This window comes from Lutra lutra, chromosome 1 (assembly GCF_902655055.1).
Source record: "Lutra lutra chromosome 1, mLutLut1.2, whole genome shotgun sequence".
In the NCBI taxonomy this organism is placed as follows: Eukaryota; Metazoa; Chordata; class Mammalia; order Carnivora; family Mustelidae; genus Lutra; species Lutra lutra.
In genome coordinates, this window is record NC_062278.1 from 72,025,200 (window position 1) to 72,049,981 (window position 24,782).

The window sequence follows — 24,782 nt, forward strand, 5'->3', positions numbered from 1 at the left end:
TATTTCAAGGTTAATGGTGACAATCCTGAATTACAGGGTTTATTTATTTATCTCACTTTTCTTGTAGTGAGATAGAAGATAATACTTCTTGAGTGTTTTAACAACAACAAAAAAATGCTACTTAATTTTTTCCAGGAAATGTGGTCAGTTTATAATTGTCTACTGGATAACCATGTGCGCCCACACACATCCACAAATGTACATGCATAGTTTCTGACTGTACAAGTCCCAGCAAATGTTGAAAGTTTACATCATTTTGCTTTCTGGTGTCACAGTCCCTTCAAAAATAATGATCACTTTACTAGGAAGTTTCTACTTCTTAGTAAATGCCCCCCCCCAGAGGGCATCTAGTTGAAAATAATTTGAGTCTCCTCACTCATTCAGGATCCTACATGATTAAATGTCTTGATTTTGAAAGAGCTTCAAAGTGAGATAGCATGGTGCTATTTAGAAATTAATGGAGATAGTTAAACTACTTGAAAACTTGATGTGGAAAGACCCCAATCTCCCTTTATTTAGGTATTTTTTTAATGGGGGAAGAATATATTTACAAATTCTGAGGTAATAAGTTTCATAATGATTTTGGGCAGGATCCTGGGATGAATTATTATCCAAGTACTTTAAGCCTTTCTACCTTAATTGCTTCTGTTTAAAGCTAAGACTTTAGTCCCTAGAAGGCAGAGCAGGGGGAAAAAAATAAACCAGAAAACACCCCCCAAACAAACAAACAAAAAACTGATCTGACTGTGAATGCAGATAAGACAGATTTGGAGTCCAGATTTACAACTGTATGACTCTGGGAAGGCCATTCAACTTTCTAGCTCAGTGACTTTTCACAAGTTACAAGATCTCTTTCTCATTTTCCTCATCTGTAAAGTGGACATAACATTATTATCTTTCTCATAGAGTTGCTGCAAAGTTTAATTTAGTTCATATTTGCAAGACACGTCGGGTGCCTTGGTGGCTCAGTAGGTTAAGTGTCTGCCTTCAGCTCAGGTCATGATCCCAGGGTCCTGCAATTGAGCCCCACATAGGGCTCCCTGTTCAGCCGAGGAACCTGCTTTTCCCTCTGCCTCTGCTCCTATGCTGTCTCTCTCTCACTCACTCTGTCTCTCAAATAAATAAATGAAATCTCAAAAAAAAATATTATATGTAAGACCTAAAAAGGGGTTGGCATATAGTGTTAGTGTCTACTATTATTATTACTAGGGTGAGCAGAATGATTGTCCCTCAGAGATATTCATATCCTAATCCCTTGAACTTGGGAATATGTTACATATATGGCAGAAAGAGACTTGTGGATGTGGTTAAGGTTGCACCCCTTGAGATGGGCTGATTATCCTAGAATCTCCCAGTAGGACCAAGATAATTATGTGAGCTCTGAAAAGCAAAATGTAGAGTCAGAAAAGTGAGTCAGAGAGACGAGACAGAAGGAGAGATTTGAATCATGAAGAGAACTTACCCAAAGAGTGCTAGCTTTGGAGATGGAAGAAGGGAGACACAAGCCAAGGAATGCACGTGACCTCTTCTCAACCCTATTACTTTAAGGAACTGAATTCTGCCAAGAATCTGAATAAGCAAGGAAGTGGATCCTCCCTTAAAATCCCTGGACCAGCTCCAGGGACAACTGCGTTATTTCAGCTGGTTGAGTGTCTGTCTTCCTCTGCCTTTGGCTCAGGTTATGATCCTGGGGTTCTGGGATTGAGTCCCCAAATTGGCTCCCTGCTCAGCGGGGAGTCTGCTTCTCTCTCTCCCTCTGCCCCTCCCCCTTGTTCATGCTCTCTCTCTCTCTCTCTCTCTCTCTCATTCCCACTCTGCTCTCTCTTTCAAATAAATGGGTGGAGAGCAGGGGAGAGGAAGGGACAGCCCTGACAGCACCTTGATTTTAGCTTGTAAAACCCGTGTCAGACTTCAACATGCATAACTCTAAGATAATGAATTTGTAGTTTTAGGGGCACCTGGGTGGCTCAGTGGGTTAAAGCCTCTGCCTTGGGCTCAGGTCGTGATCCAAGGGTCCTGGGATCGAGCCCAGCATCGAGCTCTCTGCTCAGCAGGGAGCTTGCTTCTCCTCTCCACCCCCTCCCCGCCCGCCTCTGCTCTCTCTGCCTGCCTCTCTGCCTACTTGTGATCTCTGTCAAATAAAAAAATAAAATCTTAAAAAAAAAACAAATGGTGCTTCATATTCCATAAAAAAATAAAATAAATAAATTTGTAGTTTTAAAACACTATGTTTGTGCTAGTTTGTTATGGTAGCAATAAAAAACTAAAACATTTACCATCACCATTATCTTTATTAACTTTTATATTTCATCATAGGTAATTTAAACAAATAATTGCTGCAAGGAAAACCTCATTGAGAGTCACTGTATTTCCAGAGAGACAACTGATGTTTTATTTGCAGTCAGAACCTGGGTTTTCTCATAAGGCTCTCATCTATGCAAGAACAGAAAGGAGTCCGTGATTAGTCACGTTGGTGTTGTGCTGGTCTCTCACACAGGATGTAGAGCAATGTGTCATATTACTTGGAGTCTCTTAATAGGGGCAATATTTTCCTTCGGAGAACCTTATTTCTACAAATGTTGGAGTCCCATAATCCTCTCTATATGGAGAAATTAGAAACAATATAATATTTTTTACGCCAAACAGGTAACAAACAATGAGAACATCTGTAGAAAATAAAGTTGGACTATTGCTTTTATGCCTAAGCACAGTGATCACTTAGAGTGCATGATAACATGTGTTGTTAGTTCACTTTAGAAAAAATGGAAATCCGTTTCCATGGAGCTCCTACAACATCAAGTATGTTCATGTCAATTTTTTTTTTCCAGGAAATCTTTCTGAACTGACTGGTTTGAGTATCCATCAAAGTGCCTTTTATAATATCTGAAAATCCAAAGGTTGAAAGAAGAAAAAAAATACCTTAAATTTCAAAACAGAATGTATTAAACTATAGAAGAGGGTAATAACCACACATTAGCTATCAAAACATTTTATTGTTGTCAGAGAATATTGAAGCTGGAGTAATTCCCAGATTAACACACAAAAGCTACACTAATTACTAGGATGAGATTTCAGCATCATGTATATTTTCCTCAATATTCCTTTTTATGTGAAGAACAATTGCACTAAAATCGCCAAGGTGCATAAGGCTAGTATATACAGACTTCTCTTATGCACATGAAGGTGAAACATGAAAATACATACATTATATGAATTTTATCATGTAACATTTGTAATTGTTTTTCTGTACGTGGTTTTAGTTTTCCTCCTAATCATAAATAAAGTTATTTATAATTTTTGAACAGGTCAATTATTCACTATCTTAAGCTACATTTCCAATCATAAAATGAATCAAAGAATAGTTGAATAAAATTTAAAAACATTAAAATTACCAATATTTAATATTTTTGGCCAGGTTTAATTTCTAAGTCTAAAACTAGCCAGGCAGGGGCGCCTGGGTAGCTCAGTGGGTTAAAGCCTCTGCCTTAGGCTCAGGTCACAATCCCGGGTTCCTGAGATTGAGCCCCACATTGGACTCTCTGCTCAGCAAGGAGCCCACTCCCCCGCCGCCTGTCTCTCTGCGTACTTGTGATCTCTGTCAAATAAATAACAAATCATTAAAAATAAAATAAAATAAAAGTAGCCAGGTAAGCATTATAATAGTGTTTTAAATTATTTTAAAGGATTGATAAAAACTATGATCTTATGGAAGATTGCCATAGGGCAATTCACAGTTTTTAAAAAATGTGCCTTTTGCTTGATGTGATTAACAAATCCCAGTTGTCTGTAGATACCTAGGAAGGCTACATATTCATTCTCAGCTTTTGATACATATATGCATCAATTCCCACATAATGTCCAGTCATTGTAGCCCCATTCCAGCTCTTTGATGGACGATCAAAATGGATGTTTGTATGTTATTTGCCTGTAAGTCTTTTCTATCTTCCTTTTTGTTTTTGGCTACACACACCATTTGCTCTATTTTGTAGAAACAGCTATGAATATTGATCTTTTTTCAAATATGTCAAAAGTAGCCCTAAAATGCTCTTCTCCAAAGATGTACTCTGTGTGTGTGTGTGTGTGTGTGTGTGTGTGGTAATAGCATTAAATGCAGGCAGATTTTCTCAGACAATTCATTCACAACTTACATATATGAAGTCTTATTTATAAAGAGCATCCAGTTTTTTTTTTAAAGGTATACATTATTTATTTGAGAGAAAGAGAGCTTGAGCAGGGGGAGGAGCAGCTAGAGAGGGAGGGGTAGAGAATCTCAAGCAGATTCCACAGTGTGTATGGAGTCCCATGCAGGGCTTGATCTCATGAGCCTGAGATCATGACCTGGGCCGAAACCAAGAGTCAGACACTAACCATTTGAGCCACCAAGGCATCCCAAGAGGACCCAGTTTTTTTTTTTTTTTTTTTTAATAAACATATATTTTTTATCCCCAGGGGTACAGGTCTGCGAATCGCCAGGTTTACCACTTCACAGCACTCACCATAGCACCAATGTCCATAATCCCACCCCCCCTCTCCCAACCTCCCTCCCCCCATCAACCCTCAGTTTGTTTTGTGAGATTAAGAGTCACTTATGGTTTGTCTCCCTCCCAATCCCATCTTGTTTCATTTACTCTTCTCCTACCCCCTTAACCCCCCATGTTGCATCTCCTCTCCCTCATATCAGGGAAATCATGTGATAGTTGTCTTTCTCCGATCGACTTATTTCACTAAGTATGATACCCTCTAGTTCCATCCACATCGTCGCAAATGGCAAGATTTCATTTCTTTTGATGGCTGCATAGTATTCCATTATGTATATATACCACATCTTCTTTATCCATTTGTCTGTTGATGGACATCTAGGTTCTTTCCATAGTTTGGCTATTGTAGACATTGCTGCTATAAACATTCGGGTGCACGTGCCCCTTCGGATCACTACGTTTGTATCTTTAGGGTAAATACCCAGCAGTGCAATTGCTGGCTCATAGGGTAGTTCTATTTTCAACATTTTGAGGAACCTCCATGCTGTTTCCCAGAGTGGTTGCACCAGCCTGCATTCCCACCAACAGTGTAGGAGGGTTCCCCTTTCTCCACATCCTTGCCAGCATCTGTCATTTCCTGACTTCTTAACTTTAGCCATTCTGACTGGGGTGAGGTGATATCTCATTGTGGTTTTGATTTGTATTTCCCTGATGCCGAGTGATGTGGAGCACTTTTTCATGTGTCTGTTGGCCATCTGGATGTCTTCTTTGCAGAAATGTCTGTTCATGTCTTCTGGCCATTTCTTGATTGGATTATTTGTTCTTTGGGTGTTGAGTTTGCTAAGTTCTTTATAGATTTTGGACACTAGCCCTTTATCTGATATGTCATTTGCAAATATCTTCTCCCATTCTGTCAGTTGTCTTTTGGTTTTGTTTACTGTTTCCTTTGCTGTGCAAAAGCTTTTGATCTTGATAAAATCCCAATAGTTCATTTTTGCCCTTGCTTCCCTTGCCTTTGGCGATGTTCCTAGGAAGATGTTGCTGCGGCTGAGATCGAAGAGGTTGCTGCCTGTGTTCTACTCAAGGATTTTGATGGATTCCTTTCTCACATTGAGATCCTTCATCCATTTTGAGTCTATTTTTGTGTGTGGTGTAAGGAAATGGTCCAATTTCATTTTTCTGCATGTGGCCGTCCAATTTTCCCAACACCATTTATTGAAGAGGCTGTCTTTTTTCCATTGGACATTCTTTCCTGCTTTGTCGAAGATTAGTTGACCATAGAGTTGAGGGTCTACTTCTGGGCTCTCTATTCTGGTCCATTGATCTATGTGTCTGTTTTTGTGCCGGTACCATGCTGTCTTGATGATGACAGCTTTGCAATAGAGCTTGAAGTCCGGAATTGTGATGCCACCAACTTTTGGCTTTCTTTTTCAATATTGCTTTGGCTATTCGAGGTCTTTTCTGGTTCCATATAAATTTTAGGATTATTTGTTCCATTTCTTTGAAAAAAAAATGGATGGTACTTTGATAGGAATTGCATGAAATGTGTAGATTGCTTTAGGTAGCATAGACATTTTCACAATATGTATTCTTCCAATCCAGGAGCATGGAACATTTTTCCATTTCTTTGTGTCTTCCTCAATTTCTTTCATGAGTACTTTATAGTTTTCTGTGTATAGATTCTTAGCCTCTTTGGTTAGGTTTATTCCTAGGTATCTTATAGTTTGGGTGCAATTGTAAATGGGATGGACTCCTTAATTTCTCTATCTTCTGTCTTGTTGTTGGTGTAGAGAAATGCAACTGATTTCTGTGTATTGATTTTATATCCTGACACTTTACTGAATTCCTGGACAAGTTCTAGCAGTTTTGGAGTGGAGTCTTTTGGGTTTTCCACATATAGTATCATATCACTTGCGAAGAGTGATAGTCTGACATTTCTTTGCCAATTTGGATGCCTTTAATTTCCTTTTGTTGTCTGATTGCTGAGGCTAGGACTTCTAGTACTATGTTGAATAGCAGTGGTGATAACGGACATCCCTGCCGTGTTCCTGACCTTAGCGGAAAAGCTTTCAGTTTTTCTTCATTAAGAATGATATTTGCGGTGGGGTTTTCATAGATGGCGCTGATAATATTGAGGTATGTGCCCTCTATCCCTACACTTTGAAGAGTTTTGATCAGGAAGGGATGCTGTACTTTGTCAAATGCTTATTCTGCATCTATTGAGAGTATCATATGGTTCTTGTTCTTTCTTTTATTAATGTGTTGTATCACATTGATTGATTTGCAGATGTTGAGCCAACCTTGCAGCCCTGGAATAAATCCCACTTGGTCGTGGTGAATAATCCTTTTAATGTACTGTTGAATCCTATTGGCTAGTATTCTGGCGAGAGTTTTTGCATCTGTGTTCATCAAGGATATTGGTCTGTAGTTCTCTTTTTTGATGGGATCCTTGTCTGGTTTTGGGATCAGGTGATGCTGGCCTCATAAAATGAGTTTGGAAGTTTTCCTTCCATTTCCATTTTTTGGAACAGGTTCAGGAGAATAGGAATTAGTTCTTCTTTAAATGTTTGGTAGAATTCCCCCAGGAAGCCGTCTGGCCCTGGGCTTTTGTTTGTTTGGAGATTTTTGATGACTGTTTCAATCTCCTTACTGGTTATGGGTCTGTTCAGGCTTCTATTTCTTCCTGGTTCAGTTGTGGTAGTTTATATGTCTCTAGGAATTCATCCATTTCTTCCAGATTGTCAAATTTGTTGGCGTAGAGTTGCTCATAGTATGTTCTTATAATTGTCTGTATTTCTTTGGTGTTTGTTGTGATCTCTCCTCTTTCATTCATGATTTTATTTATTTGGGTCCTTTCTCTTTTCTTTTTGATAAGTCTGGCCAGGGGTTTATCGATCTTATTAATTCTTTCAAAGAACCAGCTCCTAGTTTCATTGATTTGTTCTATCGTTGTTTTGGTTTCTATTTCATTGATTTCTGCTCTGATCTTTATGATTTCTCTTCTCCTGCTGGGTTTAGGCTTTCTTTCTTGTTCTTTCTCCAGCTCTTTTATGTGTAGGGTTAGGTTGTGTACCTGAGACCTTTCTTGTTTCTTGAGAAAGGCTTGTACCGCTATATATTTTCCTCTCAGGACTGCCTTTGTTGTGTCCCACAGATTTTGAACCATTGTGTTTTCATTATCATTTGTTTCCATGAATTTTTTCAATTCTTCTTTAATTTCCTGGTTGACCCATTCATTCTTTAGAAGGATGCTGTTTAGTCTCCATGTATTTGGGTTCTTTCCAAATTTCCTCTTGTGATTGAGTTCTAGCTTCAGAGCATTGTGGTCTGAAAATATGCAGGGAATGATTCCAATCTTTTGATAATTGTTGAGACTTGATTTAGGACCGAGAATGTGATCTATTCTGGAGAATGTTCCATGTGCACCAGAGAAGAATGTGTATTCTGTTGCTTTGGGATGAAATGTTCTGAATATATCTGTGATGTCCATCTGGTCCAGTGTGTCATTTAAGGCCTTTATTTCCTTGTTGATCTTTTGCTTGGATGATCTGTCCATTTCAGTGAGGGGAGTGTTAAAGTCCCCAACTATTATTGTATTATTGTTGATGTGTTTCTTTGATTTTGTTATTAATTGGTTTATATAGTTGGCTGCTCCCACGTTAGGGGCATAGATATTTAAAATTGTTAGATCTTCTTGTTGGACAGTTCTTTTGAGTATGATATAGTGTCCTTCCTCATCTCTTATTATAGTCTTTGGCTTAAAATCTAATTGATCTGATATAAGGATTGCCACTCCTGCTTTCTTCTGATGTCCATTAGCATGGTAAATTCTTTTCCACCCCCTCACTTTAAACCTGGAGGTGTCTTCAGGTTTAAGATGAGTTTCTTGTAGGCAACATATAGATGGGTTTTGTTTTTTTATCCATTCTGATACCCTGTGTCTTTTGATTGGGGCATTTAGCCCATTAACATTCAGGGTAAGTATTGAGAGATATGAATTTAGTGCCATTGTATTGCCTGTAAGGTGACTGTTATTGTATATTGTCTCTGTTTCTTTCTGATCTACTACTTTTAGGGTCTCTCTTTGCTTATAGGACCCCTTTCAATATTTCTGTAGAGCTGGTTTGGTATTTGCAAATTCTTTCAGTTTTTGTTTGTCCTGGAAGCTTTTAATCTCTCCTTCTATTTTCAATGATAGCCTAGCTGGATATAGTATTCTTGGCTGAATGTTTTTCTCGTTTAGTACTCTGAATATATCATGCCAGCTCTTTCTGGCCTGCCAGGTCTCTGTGGATAAGTCTGCTGCCAATCTAATATTGTTACCATTGTACGTTACAGACTTCCTTTCCTGGGCTGCTTTCAGGATGTTCTCTTTGTCACTAAGACTTGTAAATTTTACAATTAGGTGACAGGGTGTGGACCTATTCTTATTGATTTTGAGGCGGGTTCTCTGAACCTCCTGGATTTTGATGCTTGTTCCCTTTGCCATATTGGGGAAATTCTCTCCAATATACCTTCTGCTCCCCTCTCTGTTTCCTCTTCTCCTGGAATCCCAATTATTCTAATGTTGTTTCGTCTTATGGTGTCTCTTATCTCTCGAATTCTCCCCTTGTGGCCCAGTAGCTATTTGTCCCTCTTTTGCTCAGCTTCTTTATTCTCTGTCATTTGGTCTTCTATTTTGCTAATTCTTTCTTCTGCATCATTTATCCTAGCAGTGAGAGCCTCCATTTTTGATTGCACCTCATTAATAGCTTTTTTATTTCAACTTGGTTAGATTTTAGTTCTTTTATTTCTCCAGAAAAGGCTTTTATATCACCCAAGAGGGTTTCTCTAATATCTTCCATGCCTTTTTCGAGCCCGGCTAGAACCTTGAGAATCGTCATTCTGAACTCTAGATCTGACATATTACCAATGTCTGTATTGATTAGGTCCCTAGCCTTTTGCACTGCCTCTTGTTCTTTTTTTTGTGGTGAATTTTTCTGCCTTGTCATTTTGTCCAGTTAAGAGTATATGAAGGAGCAAGTAAAATACTAAAAGGGTGGCAACAACCCTAGGCAAATATGCTTTAGCCAAATCAGAAGAGATCCCAAATCGTGAGGGGGGAGAAAGGGGATAAAAAGAGGTTCAGAAAGAAAAGAAAAAAAAAAAAAGAAACAATTAAAAAAAGAAAACCAATAAAGAAAAAATATAAAAAGGAAAAAATATATATATATATTAGATAAACTAGTTACAAAACGTTAAAAAAAGGGTAAAAGTTAAAAAAATTTAGCAGAAGAAGAAAAAAAATTGAAAAAGAAAAAAAAATTAAATTAACTGCAAGGCTAAAGAATCATGGGGAGAAAGCCATGAGTTCCGTGCTTTTTTTTCTCCTCCTCTGGAATTCCGCTGCTCTCCTTGGTATTGAAACTGCACTCCTTGGTAGGTGAACTTGGTCCTGGCTGGGTTTCTTGTTGATCTTCTGGAGGAGGGGCGTGTTGTAGTGATTCTCAAGTGTCTTTGCCCCAGGCGGAGTTGCACCGCCCTTACCTGGGCCTGTCTGAGTAATCCGATCGAGTTTGCTTTCGGGAGCTTTTGTTCCCTGAGTGCCTTCCGTAGAGTTCCGGAGGGTGGGAATGAAGATGGCGGCCTCCTGGTCTCTGGCCTGGAGGAGCTGAAAGCCCGGGGCCCCACTCTTCAGTGCGCCCTCAGAGAACAGCGCCCAATTACTCCCGTCACCCTGGCCTCCGGCCGCGCTCCGAGCTGACTGAGCCTGTGACCGGTTCAAGGTAACCCTGAGCTTAGAGCTTACTCCTAGGCTCTGTCTCTGTAGCCTTCTTCCCCGTTCTAATACCTGTAAGCTCTGTGACCCTCAGACACCCCCGATCCTTCTGTGACCCTGCAGGACCTGAGGCCACGCTGACCCCGCGTGGGCTTCACCCTGGTTAAGCCTCTGGAGCGATGTCCCTCAGCGGAACAGTCTTTTAAAAGTCCTGATTTTGTGCTTCGTTGCTCCGCCGCTTGCCGGGAGCCGGCCCCTCCCCCCGCGGTCTATCTTCCCATCGCTTTGGATTCACTTCTCTGCCAGTCCTACCTTTCAGAAAGTGGTTGATTTTCTGTTTCTAGAATTGCTGTTCTTCTTCTCTTCGATCTCCCATTGGATTTGTAGGTGTTTGCAATCTTTAGATAAGCTATCTAGCTGATCTCCCACTACCTGAAGTAGTCTCAGCCTGCTACTTCTCTGCCATCTTGACTCCTCCAACCAAGAGGACCCAGTTTTAAATGAGTCCCTTTCAAGTTCTATACAGAGACAACTTATATTCCCAGACATAAAAAATTCATACTTAACAATGTACATTTCTAAAGACTAATGTTATGTGTTTTATTTCAATTTAAGTAATTCTTACTGAAAGTTAATATGTGTTTGGAAAGTTTCATTGGAAAACTATGCACACAAGTTACCCATTTTTATCATTAATATCTTCTTAAAATTCTCCAAGGTCATTATATACATCATTAATGTTTTCTAAATAATGTATTCCCCTTTCATGTTGTGTAGTCATCAAGATTTTGATCTCAATTTAATTTCTTTTCCCTTCCAGTTATCCTCATGACTCAACATTTTTAGCTGAACTTACCATAATTTCACATTTAGAAGCTAGGATTATTTGGTAGAACTTTTGATAGCTGTTTCTCATTTGTTGATTCCATTATTTTTTCATACAGGGTAAGTCTGAAATAGAATTGAAAACAATCATCATTCATAACTGTTTTCACTGAAATTTTCAGTAATCTATGTATTCAAATGAATCCAAAAATATTATTCCCAAATCCAGTTGTTTCCATATGCTTCAATATGATTTCATGTGAAGGAAATCATGGAGTCCAAACAACTTCTCTACCCTATTATTAACATTTATAAGGCTTTTTTTTCCCACAAAAAATATAATAAAATGCATTAAATCAATGCATTATATAATTTTAGTGCTCATGTTTTACAGTCTAGACAACCACTCTCCACATTATATCTCAGCTACATTCTCACACTCTTCACATAATAGTTCTATTCTCAAACTTATACTTGGTCATTATCAAGTATTTTCTTTATATTTTATTTTAATAATTATTAATTTAATTTAAATAATTATTATTAAACATACATAAAGTGGGATGAATGGTAGAAATAAAAGAGAACAAATGAGAAATGAGGGAAGGAAAAAAGGAAAAAGAGAAAAGGACTAACTCCACATGTGGAACTTATATTCTATCTCAAGTAGCCACACTTTCCAGTAGGACAGTATGTACATTGGGTGAGAATTTTAAGTGGATACTAAATAGAAAAAAACCTGGAGTAGGACAAGTCAGGGAAGAAGAGGTGCTTTTGAAGTGTTTTTTTTTTTTGTTGTTGTTGTTGTTAAATTCAACCATAATTAACATATAGTGCAAATTATTTTCAGGTGTACAGTATAATGATTCAACAGTTCTATACATTGAACAGTGCTAATCAGGATAAGTGTATTATTAATATTTATCTATTTCAACCATCTCTTCATCTACCTCCCCTATGGAAACCAACAATTCTCTGTATTTAGAATATGGTTTTTGACTCTTTTTTTTCTTTGTCCATTTGTTTCTTAATTTCCACATATGAGTGAAATAATACTGTATTTGTCTTTCTCTGACTTATTTCACTTAGCATTATACCCTGTAGGTCCATTCATATTGCCTCAAATAGCAAGATTTTGTGCCTGAGTAATATTCTATAGTGTGTATGTATATGTGTGTATTTACTTTCTTTACCTAGTTATTTATCAGTGGATACCTGGGTCATTTCCCTATCTTGGCTATTATAAATAATGCTTCAATAGACATAGGGCTGCATGTATCTTTTTAAATTGGTGTTTTAATTTTCTTTAGGTAAATATCCAGTAGTGGAATTACTGGATCATACAGTAATTCTCTTTTTAAGGAATTACCCTATTTTTAAGGAAACTCCATACTGTTTTCCATAGTGTCTGCACCATTTTCCATTCCCACCAAGAGTGCATGTGGGTTTCTTTTTCTCCACATCCTTGTCAAAACCTATTGTTTCTTGTATTTTTTATTTTAGCCATTCTGACAGTTGTGAGGTGATATCTCATTGTGGTTTTCATTTGCATTTCCCTGATAATGATGATGTTGAGAATCTTTTCATGTGTCTGTTGGCCATCTGGATGTCTTCTTTGGAAAAAGGTCTATTCATGTCCTCTGCCCATTTTAATTGGATTTTTTTTTTTTTTTGGTGCTAAGTTGTATTAGTTCTTTGTATATTTTGGATATTAATCCCTTAACAGATGTATCATTTGCAAGTGTCTTCTCCCATTCATTAGATTGTATTCTATTGTTGTTGATGATTTCTGTTGCTGTAAAGAATCTTTTTGTTTTGGTGTAGTGTCAATACACCCTTGCCAGAGGAGTCATTCTACAAAAAATTTTCTATAGTTGATGTCAAAGAGACTACTGGCCATGTTTTCTTCTAGGATTTTTATGGCTTCAAGTCTCACATTTAGGTCTTTAATCTATTTTGAGTATTTTTGTGTATGATGCAAGAAAGTAGTTCATTTTCATTCATTTGCATGTAGCTGTCCTCCTTTCTCAACACCATTTGTTGATGAGACTTTTTCTCATTATATATTCTTGTATCCTTAGTTGTAGATTAATTGACCACAAAAGCATGGGTTTACATATGGACTCTCTATTCTGTTCTATTGCTCTCTTATATCAGTATGATAGTGTTTTAATTACTACAGTTTCACAATGTTTCTTAAAATGTAGAATTGTGACAGGTCTGGTTATTATTGTTCAAGCAAAACTTTCACTCTTATTCAAAATTGCTTTGGCTATTTAGGGTGTTTTGTGGTTCCATATAAATTTTAGATTTATTAGTTTTAGTTCTGTGAAATATATTGTTGGTATTTTCATAAGGCTTGCACTAAATCTGTAAATCACTTTGGGTAGTACAGACATTTTGGCACTATTTGTTCTTGCAGTCCATGAGCATGGAATATCTTCCCATTTGTTTATGTTATCTTTGATTTCTTTTTTTTTTTAAGATTTTATTTGTTTATTTGACAGAGAGAGATCACAAGTAGACAGAGAGGCAGGCAGAGAGAGAGAGAGAGAGAGAGGGAAGCAGGCTCCCTGCTGAGCAGAGAGCCCGATGCGGGACTCGATCCCAGGACCCTGAGATCATGACCTGAGCTGAAGGCAGCGGCTTAACCCACTGAGCCACCCAGGCGCCCCATCTTTGATTTCTTTCATCAATGTTTATGTAATTTATAGGGTACAGATGTTTCACCTTCTTAATTAGTTTCTATGTATTTTGTAATTTTGGTGCAATTTTAAGTGGGATCATTTTCTTTATTTCTTTTTCTGCTACTCCATTATTAGTGTATAGAACTGCAACAGATTTCTGTATATTAATTTTATATCCTGTTGTTTTACTGAATTCATTTATTAGTTCTAGTATTTTGTGCATGTGTATGTGTGTGTAATATTTGGGTTTTCCATATATAATATCATGTCATCTGCAGAATGGAAGTTTTGCTTCTTCCTCACCAATTTGTATGTATTTTATTTCTTTTTCTGGTCTAATTGCTGAAGCTAGAACTTTAAGTATTGTATTGAGTAAAAGTGGTGAGAGTAGACATACATACAGAGAAGTGAAAATGAAAATGCAGTGGTCCAAAATCTTTGGGATGCAGCAAAAGCTGTTCTAAGAGGGAAGATAATAGCAATAATCTATCTACCTGAAAAGCAAGAAAAATCTCAACTTTACACCTAAATGAACTAGAAAAAGTAGAACAAATAAAGTCCATAGCCAGTAGAAGGCAAGGAATGATAAAGATTAGAGCATAAGTAAATGAGATGGAGACAAAAAAACAAAACAATAAAACAAACTAGCGAAACCAGGAGCTGTTTCTTTGAAAAGATGAATGAAATTGATAAACCTTTAGCCAGACTAATCGAAAAACAATTGGGCTCAAATAAAATCATAAATAAAAGAAGAGAAATAATATCTGACACCACAGAAATAAAAAGGACTATAATAGAGTATCATGAAAAATTATATGCTAAGTAATTGGACAACCTAGAAGTAGATAAATTTCTAAAAACAGATAAGATCCCAAAACTGAATTAGGAAGAAATAGAAAGTTTGAACAGACTGATCACTACCAGTGAAATTGAATCAGTAATTAGAAAAATATAGGACCAGATGAATTCTACGAAACTTTTAAAGAAAAATGAGTACATTCTTCTCAAACTATTCCAAAAAGCAGGAGGAAATCTTCCAAATTCAGTTTATGAGCCAGCATTACCCTGATACCCAAACCGGATAAAAACACCACCAAAAAAAGACAACTATAGGTCATTATTTCTGATGAACATAAATCCAAGCACTCTCAACGAACTATTAGTATACTGAATGTGACAGTACATTAAGAAAATAATCATTCACCATCATCAAGTGGGACTTATTCCAGGGATGCAAGGGTGGTTCGGTATTCACAAATCAAATCAACATGATACATTACATTAATAGGAGAAAGGATAAAAACTGTATGATTATCTTAATAAATTCAGAAAAATAATTTGCAAAGTACAACATACATTCATGATAAAAGCTCTTAAGTAGGTTTAGAAGAAATATACTGCAGCATAATAAAGGTTGTATATGTAAAACCCACAGCTAACATCATACTAAATGGTGACAAACTGAGAGCTTTTCTCTAAGATCATAAACTGTACTTTAAATAACTATACCCACTTTATATTGAGTTTTAGTTGAAATGATTTAAAGAGCTTCATATCATGCTTGTATCAGAATAAGTAATTAATAAATGGTAACTTATTACTTGAATTGCTACTGCAGTTGCTAATTTTGTTAGCATGGGTGTAGATTCCAAGTTGAGGAACAGTACAAGAGTTGCATGTTGGAAAAATGGTGAATTGTCTTGATTAAATTGGAAAACAAAGGGATAAGGGTGGAAAGTTATAAGGTTGAATAGATGTTTTTAAAGGCCTATTTGAAAGCTTATTTTTTTTATCTTTCATGTTAATGAGTATTTAGGAAAAACAATACTCCAGATAATTGCAAAAGCATAGCAAAATAATTTCAAATTTCATCATTTTAATCACTGTAAACATTTTGATATATTTCCTCCACAGGAAGCAATTCTCCACACAGCTGTTGTTTTTATTTATTTTCTTGTTTTATTTTATTTTTTCAATTCTATTCTATTCTTTTCTATTCTATTCTTTTTTTTTTTTTTATCATTTAGAGAAAGAGAGAGAAAGAGACAGTGATAAGGGGAGAGTCAGAGGGAACAGGAGAGGGAGAATCTTAAGCAGACTCCATAATCAGCATGGAGCCCCAGGACCCTGAGATCAAGATTTGAGCTAAAATCAAGAGTCAGGTGATCAAGTGACTGAGCCACACATGTACCCCTCTACACAACTGATTTAAATACTTGACATTACAGTTGACATTATAATGCCTTAAATTATAATGATTTATATTTTTTATACCTTGATTCTTTTTTTACCATCTTTTTAAAAATTTATTTTCTTTATTAACTTATAATGTATTATTAGCCCCAGGGGTACAGGTCTGTGAATCGTCAGGCTTACACACTTCACAGCACACACCAAAAAACATACTCTCCCCCATGTCCATAACCCAACCACCCTCTCCCTACTGCTCCTGCCCCCTGACCTGCCCCGGCAACCCTAAGTTGTTTTGTGAGATTAAGAGTCTCTTATGATTTGTCTCCCTCCGGATCCCATCTTGTTTCATTTTTTTCCTTCCCTACCCACCAAACCCTCCATTTTGCCTCTCAAATTCTTCATATCAGAGAGATCATATGATAATTGTCTTTCTCTGATTGACTTATTTCAGTCAGCATAATACCCTCTAGTTCCATCCACTTCGTTGCAAATGGCAAGATTTCATTTCCTTTGATAGCTGCATAGTATTCCATTGTATATATATACTACCTCTTCTTTATCCATTCATCTCTTGATGGACATCTAGGTTCTTTCCATAGTTTGGCTATTGTGGACATTGCTGCTATAAACATTCGGGTGCACATGTGCCTTCGGATCACTACCTTTGTACCTTTAGGATAAATACCCCATAGTGCAATTGATGGGTCATAGGGTAGCTCTATTATCAACTTTTTGAGGAACCTCCATGCTGTTTTCCAGAGTGGCTGCACCAGCTTGCATTCCCACCAAGAGTGTAGGAGGGTTCCCCTTTCTCCCATCATCGCCAGCATCTGTCATTTCCTGACTTGTTAATTTTAGCCATTCTGGCTGGTGTGAGGTGGAATTTCATTGTGGTTTTGATTTGCATTTCCCTGATGCCAAGTGATGTGGAGCAATTTTTCATGTGTCTGTTGGCCATTTAGATGTCTTCTTTGCAGAAATGTCTGTTCATGTTCTCTGCCCATTTCTTGATTAAATTATTTGTTCTTTGGGTGTTGAGTTTGCTAAGTTCTTTATAGAGTTTGGATACTAGCCCTTTATCTGATATGTCATTTGCAAATATCTTCTCCCATTCTGTCAGTTGTCTTTTGGTTTTGTTGACTGTTTCTTTTGCTGTGCAAAAGCTTTTTATCTTGATGAAGTCCCAATAATTCATTTTTACCCTTGCTTCCCTTGCCTTTGGTGATGTTTGTAGGAAGAAGTTGCTGCAGCCGAGGTCAAAGAGGTTGTTGCCTGTGATCTCTTCAAGGATTTTGATGGATTCTTTTCTCACATTGAGGTCTTTCATCCATTTGGAGTCTATTTTTGTGTGGAATGTAAGGAAATGGTCCATTTTGGTTTTTCTACATGTGGCTGTCCAATTTTCCCAACACCATTTGTGGAAGAGACTGTCTTTTTTTCTGTTGGACATTTTTTCCTGCTTTGTCAAAGATTAGTTGACCAAAGTGTTGAGGGTCTATTTCTGGGCTCTCTATTCTGTTCCACTGATCTATGTGTCTGTTTTTGTGCCAGTACCATACTGTCTTGATGATGACAGCTTTGTAATAGAGCTTGAAGTCTGGAATAATTGTGATGTCACCAACTTTGCCTTTCTTTTTCAACATTCTCTGGCTATTCGAGGTCTTTTCTGGTTCCATATAAATTTTAGGATTATTTGTTCTATTTCTTTGAAAAAAATGGATGGCATTTTGATAGGGATTGCATTAAATATATAGATAGCTTTAGGTACCACAGACATTTTCACAATATTTGTTCTTCCAATCCAGGAGCATGGAACATTTTTCCATTTCTTTGTGTCTTCCTCAATTCTTTCATGAGTACTTTATAGTTGTCTGAGTACAGATTCTTTGCCTCTCTGGTTGGTTTATTCCTAGGTATCTTATGGTTTTGGGTGCAATTGTAAATGAGATTAACTCCTTAATTTCTTTTTCTTCTGTCTTGCTGTTGGTGTAGAGAAATGCAACTGATTTCTGAGCACTGATTTTATATCCTAACAATTTACTGATATCCTGTACAAGTTCTAGCAGATTTGGAGTGGAGTGTTTTGGGTTTTCCACATAAAGTATCATATCATCTGCAAAGAGTGAGAGTTTGAATTCCTCTTTGCCAATTCAGATGCCTTTTATTTCTTTTTTTTTTTGGTCTGATTGCTGAGGCTAGGATGTCTAGTACTATGTTGAATATCAGTGTTGATAACGGGCATCCCTGCCATGTTCCTGACCTTAACGGAAAAACTCAGTTTTTCTCCATTAAGAATGATTTGCTGTGGGTTTTTCATAGATGGCTGTGATGATATTGAGGCATGTACCCTCTATCTCTACACTCTGAAGAGTTTTGATCAAGAAAGGATGCTGTCCTTTGCCCAATGCTTTTTTAGCATCTATTGAGAGTATCATACGGTTCTTCTTCTTTCTTTTATTAATGTGTTGTATCACATTGATTGATTTGCAGATGCTGAATCAAACTTGCAGCCCTGGAATAAATCCCACTTGGTTGTGGTGAATAATCCTTTTAATGTACTGTTGGGTCCTATTAGCTAGTATTTTGGTGAGAGTTTTTGCATCTGTGTTCCTCAAGGATATTGGTCTGTAATTCTCTTTTGATGGAGTCTTTGTCTGGTTTTGGGATCAAAATAATGCTTGCCTCATAAAATGAGTTTGGAAGTTTTCCTTCCATTTCTATTTTTTGGAACAGTTTCAGGAGAATAAGTATTAATTCTTCTTTAAATGTTTGGTAGAATTCCCCTGGGAAGCCTTCTGGCCTGGGCTTTTGTTTGTTGGGAGATTTTTGATGACTGCTTCAATCTCCTTACTGGTTATGTTCTGTTCAGGTTTTCTATTTCTTCTTGGTTCAGTTTTGGTAGTTTATATGTCTCCAGGAATGCATCCATTTCTTTCAGATTGTCAAATTTGCTAGCATATAGTTGCTCATAATATGTTCTTGTAATTGTATTTCTGTGGTGTTGGCTGTGATCTCTCCTCTTTCATTCATGATTATATTTTTTTTGGTTCCTTTCTCTTTTCTTTTTGATAAGTCTGGCCAGGGATTTATTAATTTTATTAATTCTTTCAAAGAACCAGCTCCTAATTTTGTTGATTTGTTCTACTGTTTTTGTTGTTGTTGTTGTTGTTGTTTTGGTTTCTATTTCATTGATTTCTTCTCTGATCTTTATGATTTCTCATCTCCTGCTGGGTTTAGGCTTTCTTTGCTGTTTTTTCTCCAGCTCCTTTAGGTGTAGAGTTAAGTTGTGTATTTGAGACCTTTCTTGTTTCTTGAGAAAGGCTTGTATCACTATATATTTTCCTCTCAGGACTGCCTTTGCTGTGTATCACAGATTTTGAACAGTTGTATTTTCATTATCATTTGTTTCTATGAATTTTTTCAATTCTTCTTTAATTTCCTGCTTGACCCATTCATTCTTCAGTAGGATGTACTTTAGCCTCCATGTATTTGGGTTCTTTCCAACTTTCCTCTTGTGATTGACTTCTAGCCTCAGAGCATTGTGGTCTGAAAATAGGCAGGGAATGATCCCAATCTTTTGGTACCAGTTGAGACCTGATTTGTGACCCAGGATGTGATCTATTCTGGAGAATGTTCCATGTGCACTAGAGAAGAATGTGTATTCTGTTGCTTTGGGATGGAATGTTCTAAATATGGTCCGTCTGGTCCAGTGTGTCATTTAAGTGTGTTATTTCCATGTTGATCTTTTGCTTGGATGATCTGTCCATTTCATTGAGGGGAGTGTTAAAATCCCCTATGATTATTGTATTATTGTTGATGTGTTTCTTTGATTTTGTTATTAATTGGTTTATGTAGTTGGCTGCTCTCATGTTAGGGGTGTAGATATTTAAAATTGTTAGATCTTCTTGTTGGACAGACCCTTCAAGTATGATATAGCATCCTTCCTCATCTCTTATTATAGTCTTGGCTTAAAATCAATTGATCTGATCTAAGGATTGCCGCCCCAGCTTTCTTTTGCTGTCCATTGGCATGATAAATTGTTTTCCACGCCCTCACTTTCAGTCTGGAGGTGTCTTTGGGTCTAAAACGAGTTTCTTGCAGATGGCATATTGGTAGGTCTTATTTTTTATCCATTCTGATAACCTGTGTCTTTTGATTGGGGGCATTTAGCCCAATTGCATTCAGGTTAACTACTGAAAGATGAATTTAGTGCCATTGTATTGCCTATAAGCTGACTCTTACTGTAAATTGTTTCTGTTCCTTTCTGGTCTACTACTTTTAGGTTCTTTCTTTGCTTAGAGGGCCCCTTTCAATATTTCTTGTAGGGTTCGTTTGGTGTTTACAAATTCTTTTAGTTTTTGTTTGTCCTGGAAGCTTTTTATCTCTCCTTCTATTTTCAATGATCGCCTAGCTGGATATAGTATTCTTGGCTGCATATTTTTTCTCATTTAGTGCTCTGAATATATCATGCCAGTTCTTTCTGGCCTGCCAGGCCTCTGTGGATAAGTCTGCTGTCAATCTAATGTTTTTACCATTGTATGTTGCAGACTTCTTGTCCCTAGCTACTTTCAGTGTTTTCTCTTTGTCACTAAGACTAGTAAGTTTCACTATTAGATGATGGGGTGTGGACCTATTTTTATTGATTTTGAGGGGGGTTCTCTGTGCCTCCTGGATTTTGATGCTTGTTCCCTTTGCCATATTAGGGAAATTCTCTATAATAATTCACTCCAATATACCTTCCGCCCCTATCTTTCTTATTCTTCTGGCATCCCAAGTATTCTAATATTGTTTCATCTTATGTTATCACTTATCTCTTGAATTCTTTCCTCGTGGTCCAGTAGTTGTCTCTCTTTTGCTTAGCTTCTTTATTTTCTGTCATTTGGTCTTCTATATCACTAATTCTCTCTACTGTCTCATTTATCCTAGCAGTAAGAGCCTCCATTTTTTATTGTACCTCATTAATAGCTTTTTCGATTTCAACTTGGTTAGATTTTAGTTCTTTTATTTCTCCAGAAAGGGCCTTTATTCCTCCAGACAGGGTTTCTCTAGTATCTTCCATGCCTTTTTTGAGCCCAGATAGCACATTGAGAATTGTCATTCTGAATTCTAGATCTGACATATTACCAATGTCTGTATTGATTAGGTCCCTAGCCTTCAGTATTGCCTCTTGTTCTTTTTTTTGTGGCTAGTTTTTCTGCTTTGTCATTTTATCCACATAAGAATATATGAACAAGAGAATAAAATACTGCAACGGTGGCAAAGACCCCAGAAAAATGTATGCTAACCAAATCAGAAGAGACCCCCAAATTGGAGGGAGAAGGAAGGGGGTAAAAAGAAGTTTAAAAAATTTAAAAAAAATTAAAAACTATACACACACACACACAGACACACACACACACACACACACACACACACACACACACACACATATATATATATATATATATATGTGTATTAGACTGGTGAATAGAACAGAGCCACCAACTTAATTTTGGGTGTATTTTGGCCCCTTAGAAGAAACTACCTCTTGGGGCACCTGAGTGGCTCAGTGGGTTAAGCCTCTGCCTTCGGCTCAGGTCATGATCCCAGGGTCCCAGGATCGGGCCCTGCATTGGGCTCTCTGCTCAGCAGGGAACCTGCTTCCTCATCTTTCTCTGCCTGCCTTTCTGCCTACTTGTGATCTTTGTCTGTCAAATAAATAAATAAAATCTTAAAAAGAAAAAAAGAAGAAGAAACTACCTCTTAATATTTTTTAAAGAAAGATAAACTTATATATATACAAAAATAAAGGTAAACATGATGAAGGGATTGGAATATGACTGTAAGGATGAAAACTTAAAAAAATTTCTTAAAAAAGGAATTTATAAGTTGGTTGGTAAAAGAAAGAAAAGAAAGTGGAGAGAATTTGCTTAGGCTGGAGACTAGAACAATGCCCTGTGCTAGATTTAGGGTATATTTTTGATCTATTAGAAGAAATTGTATCCCCCCCCCCAATTTTTTTTTTAAGATTTTATTTATTTATTTGACAGAGAGAAAGATCACAGGTAGGCAGAGAGGCAGTCAGAGAGAGAGGGGGAAGCAGGCTCCCTGCCAAGCAGAGAGCCTGATGTGGGGCTTGATCCCAGGACCCTGAGATTATGACCTGAGCCAAAAGCAGAGGCTTAACCCACTGAGCCACCCAGGCACCCCATCCCAAAAAATTTTTAAAAGAAAAAAGCCTATATGTATACAAAAAATAAAGTTAGATGCAATAAAGGATAAAATATGCCTATAATAATGAAGGTTTAAAAAGATTTTTTTTACAAAAGGTATTGTTCAGATAAACTAGTTAAAAAACATTAAAAGAAGAAGGTGGAAAAGTTTAAAAAAATTATAATAAGAAAAAAATAAAATAAAAAAAATTAACTTTGCAAGACTAAAGAATCATGGGGAGACAGCCATGAATCCCCTGCTTTGCTTTCCCCTCCTCTAGAATTCCACTGTTCTCCTTGATCAGTGAGCTTGGTCTTGGCTGGATGTTCTTGCTGATCTCCTGGGGGAGGGGCCTGTTATAGTGATTCTCAAATGTCTTTGCCCCAGGCGGAATTTCACCGCCCTTGTGGGGGGCCAGGCTTAGTAATCTGCTCGGGTTTGCTCTTGGGAGCTTTTGTTCCCTGGATACTTTTCGTAGAGCTCTGGAGGATGGGAATGAAAATGGTGCCCTGCTAGTCTCCAGCCCAGAGGAGCCAAGAGCTCGGGACCCCATTCCTTAGTGTGCCCTTGGAGAAAAGTGCTCAATCACTCCTGTCTCCCTGGTCTCCAGCCATGCTCCAAACTCCCCTGGCCTGTGACCAAGCATTTCTGTCTCTGGCACACAGTCCTGTTTGGAGTCTCCAAACTCAGCAGATTCCTGCCTCCAGAGAAGGAAGATGAATCTCCCCAGATCTGCCACTTGTTGGTTCCCTGCTCAAAGAGCAGTGGCCGGCTGCTGTGGTTCATGGTTTAAGGTAATCCCAAGCTGAGAGCACACCTCTTGGCTCCATCTCTGTAGCTGGCTTCCCTGCTATAATACCTGCGAGCTCTACTACACTCAGACACCCCCAATCCTTCTGTGACTCCATGGGACCTGAGACTACATTGTCCCCACAAGGGCTCCCCTGCTTAGCCTCTGGAGTGATGTCCCTCAGTGGAGCAGACTTTTTTAAAAGTTCAAATTTTATGCTCCGTTGCTCCACCGCTTGCCAGGAGCCAATCCCTCCCCCCACGGTCTATCTTCCCGTCACTTTGGATTCACTTCGTGCATCCTACTTTTCAGAAAGTGGTCAATTTTCTGTTGCTAGAATTGCTGCTCTTCTCTTCAATCTCCTGTTGGGTTTGTAGGTGTTCAGAATGGTTTGATAACTATCTAGCTGAACTCCTGTGACCTGATGTCATCTCAGTCTACTCCTCCTCCACCATTTTGACTCCTCTCTACCTTCTTTTTAATTTAATTTAATTTAATTAATTAATTTATTTAAAGATGTTATTTATTTATTTGACAGAGAAAGAGCACAAGTAGACAGAGAGGCAGGCAGTGGAGAGGGGGATGCAGGCTCTCCACTGAGCAGAGAGCCCGATGTGGGGCTTGATCCCAGGACCCTGAGATCATGACATGAGCTGAAGGCAGAGGATTAACCCACTGAGCCAACCAGGTGCCCCTCTACCTTCTTTTTTAACTTAACATTATAACACATTTTCTGTGAAGCTGAGAGTTGTATACAATTGTCGAACTATTATAAATAAACTTCTCTCTTTACTTTATCACCTCCTACATAAAGTTGTAGCAATCTGCATGCATTCTCCTGAAGTTTCAAACTATAGTTTACATGTCTGTAACTTTTCTTACTCCATCCTATTAATGAAACTATTTCTCATTTCTGTCTTTCAACCAAACTGATTTATAATTTTTTCATAGTATACTCAAACACTAGCTCCTCTATCAATACTTATCATTGAGTCTTAAGCATCAACAAAGGGGAAAGTGGGTAATTTTGTTAAAGGGTTTTATTGTTGAATCAAATAGGGTGAGAAATAGAGTGAGAAATGAGACAAGATTTCAGGTAGAAATATCCAACAAAATGAGACTATATATGTCTCTGCAGCTCAAAAGAGAGGTTTTTATTTTTCTTTAGTTATTTTTGTTTCAACTTTTGATTTAAATTCGAGCTAGTTGACACACAGTGCTGTATCGGTTTCTGGAGAAGAATTTAGTGATTTATCACTTACATACAGCACTCAGTGCTCATCACAGGTGCCCTCCTTAATACCGATCATCCATCAGAAGAGAGTTTTTTTTTTTTTAATTTATTATTATATTTTTTTAATTTTTTTTCCTCTCCAATACCCACCACCTGGTTCCCCCAACCTCCCACCCCCCGCCCCTTCAAAACCCTCAGATTGTTTTTCAGAGTCTATAGTCTCTCATGGTTCACCTCCCCTTCCAATTTTCCTCAAATCCCTTCTCCTCTCTAACTCCCCTTGTCCTCCATGCTATTTGTTATGCTCCACAAATAAGTGAAACCATATGATAATTGACTCTCTCTGCTTGACTTATTTCACTCAGCATAATCTCTTCCAGTCCCGTCCATGTTGCTACAAAAGTTGGGGATTCATCCTTTCTGATGGAGGCATAATACTCCATAGTGTATATGGACCACATCTTCCTCATCCATTCGTCCGTTGAAGGGCATCTTGGTTCTTTCCACAGTTTGGCGACCATGGCCATTGCTCCTATAAACATTGGGGTACAGATGGCCCTTCTTTTCACTACATCTGTATCTTTGGGGTAAATACCCAGTAATGCAATTGCAGGGTCGTAGGGAA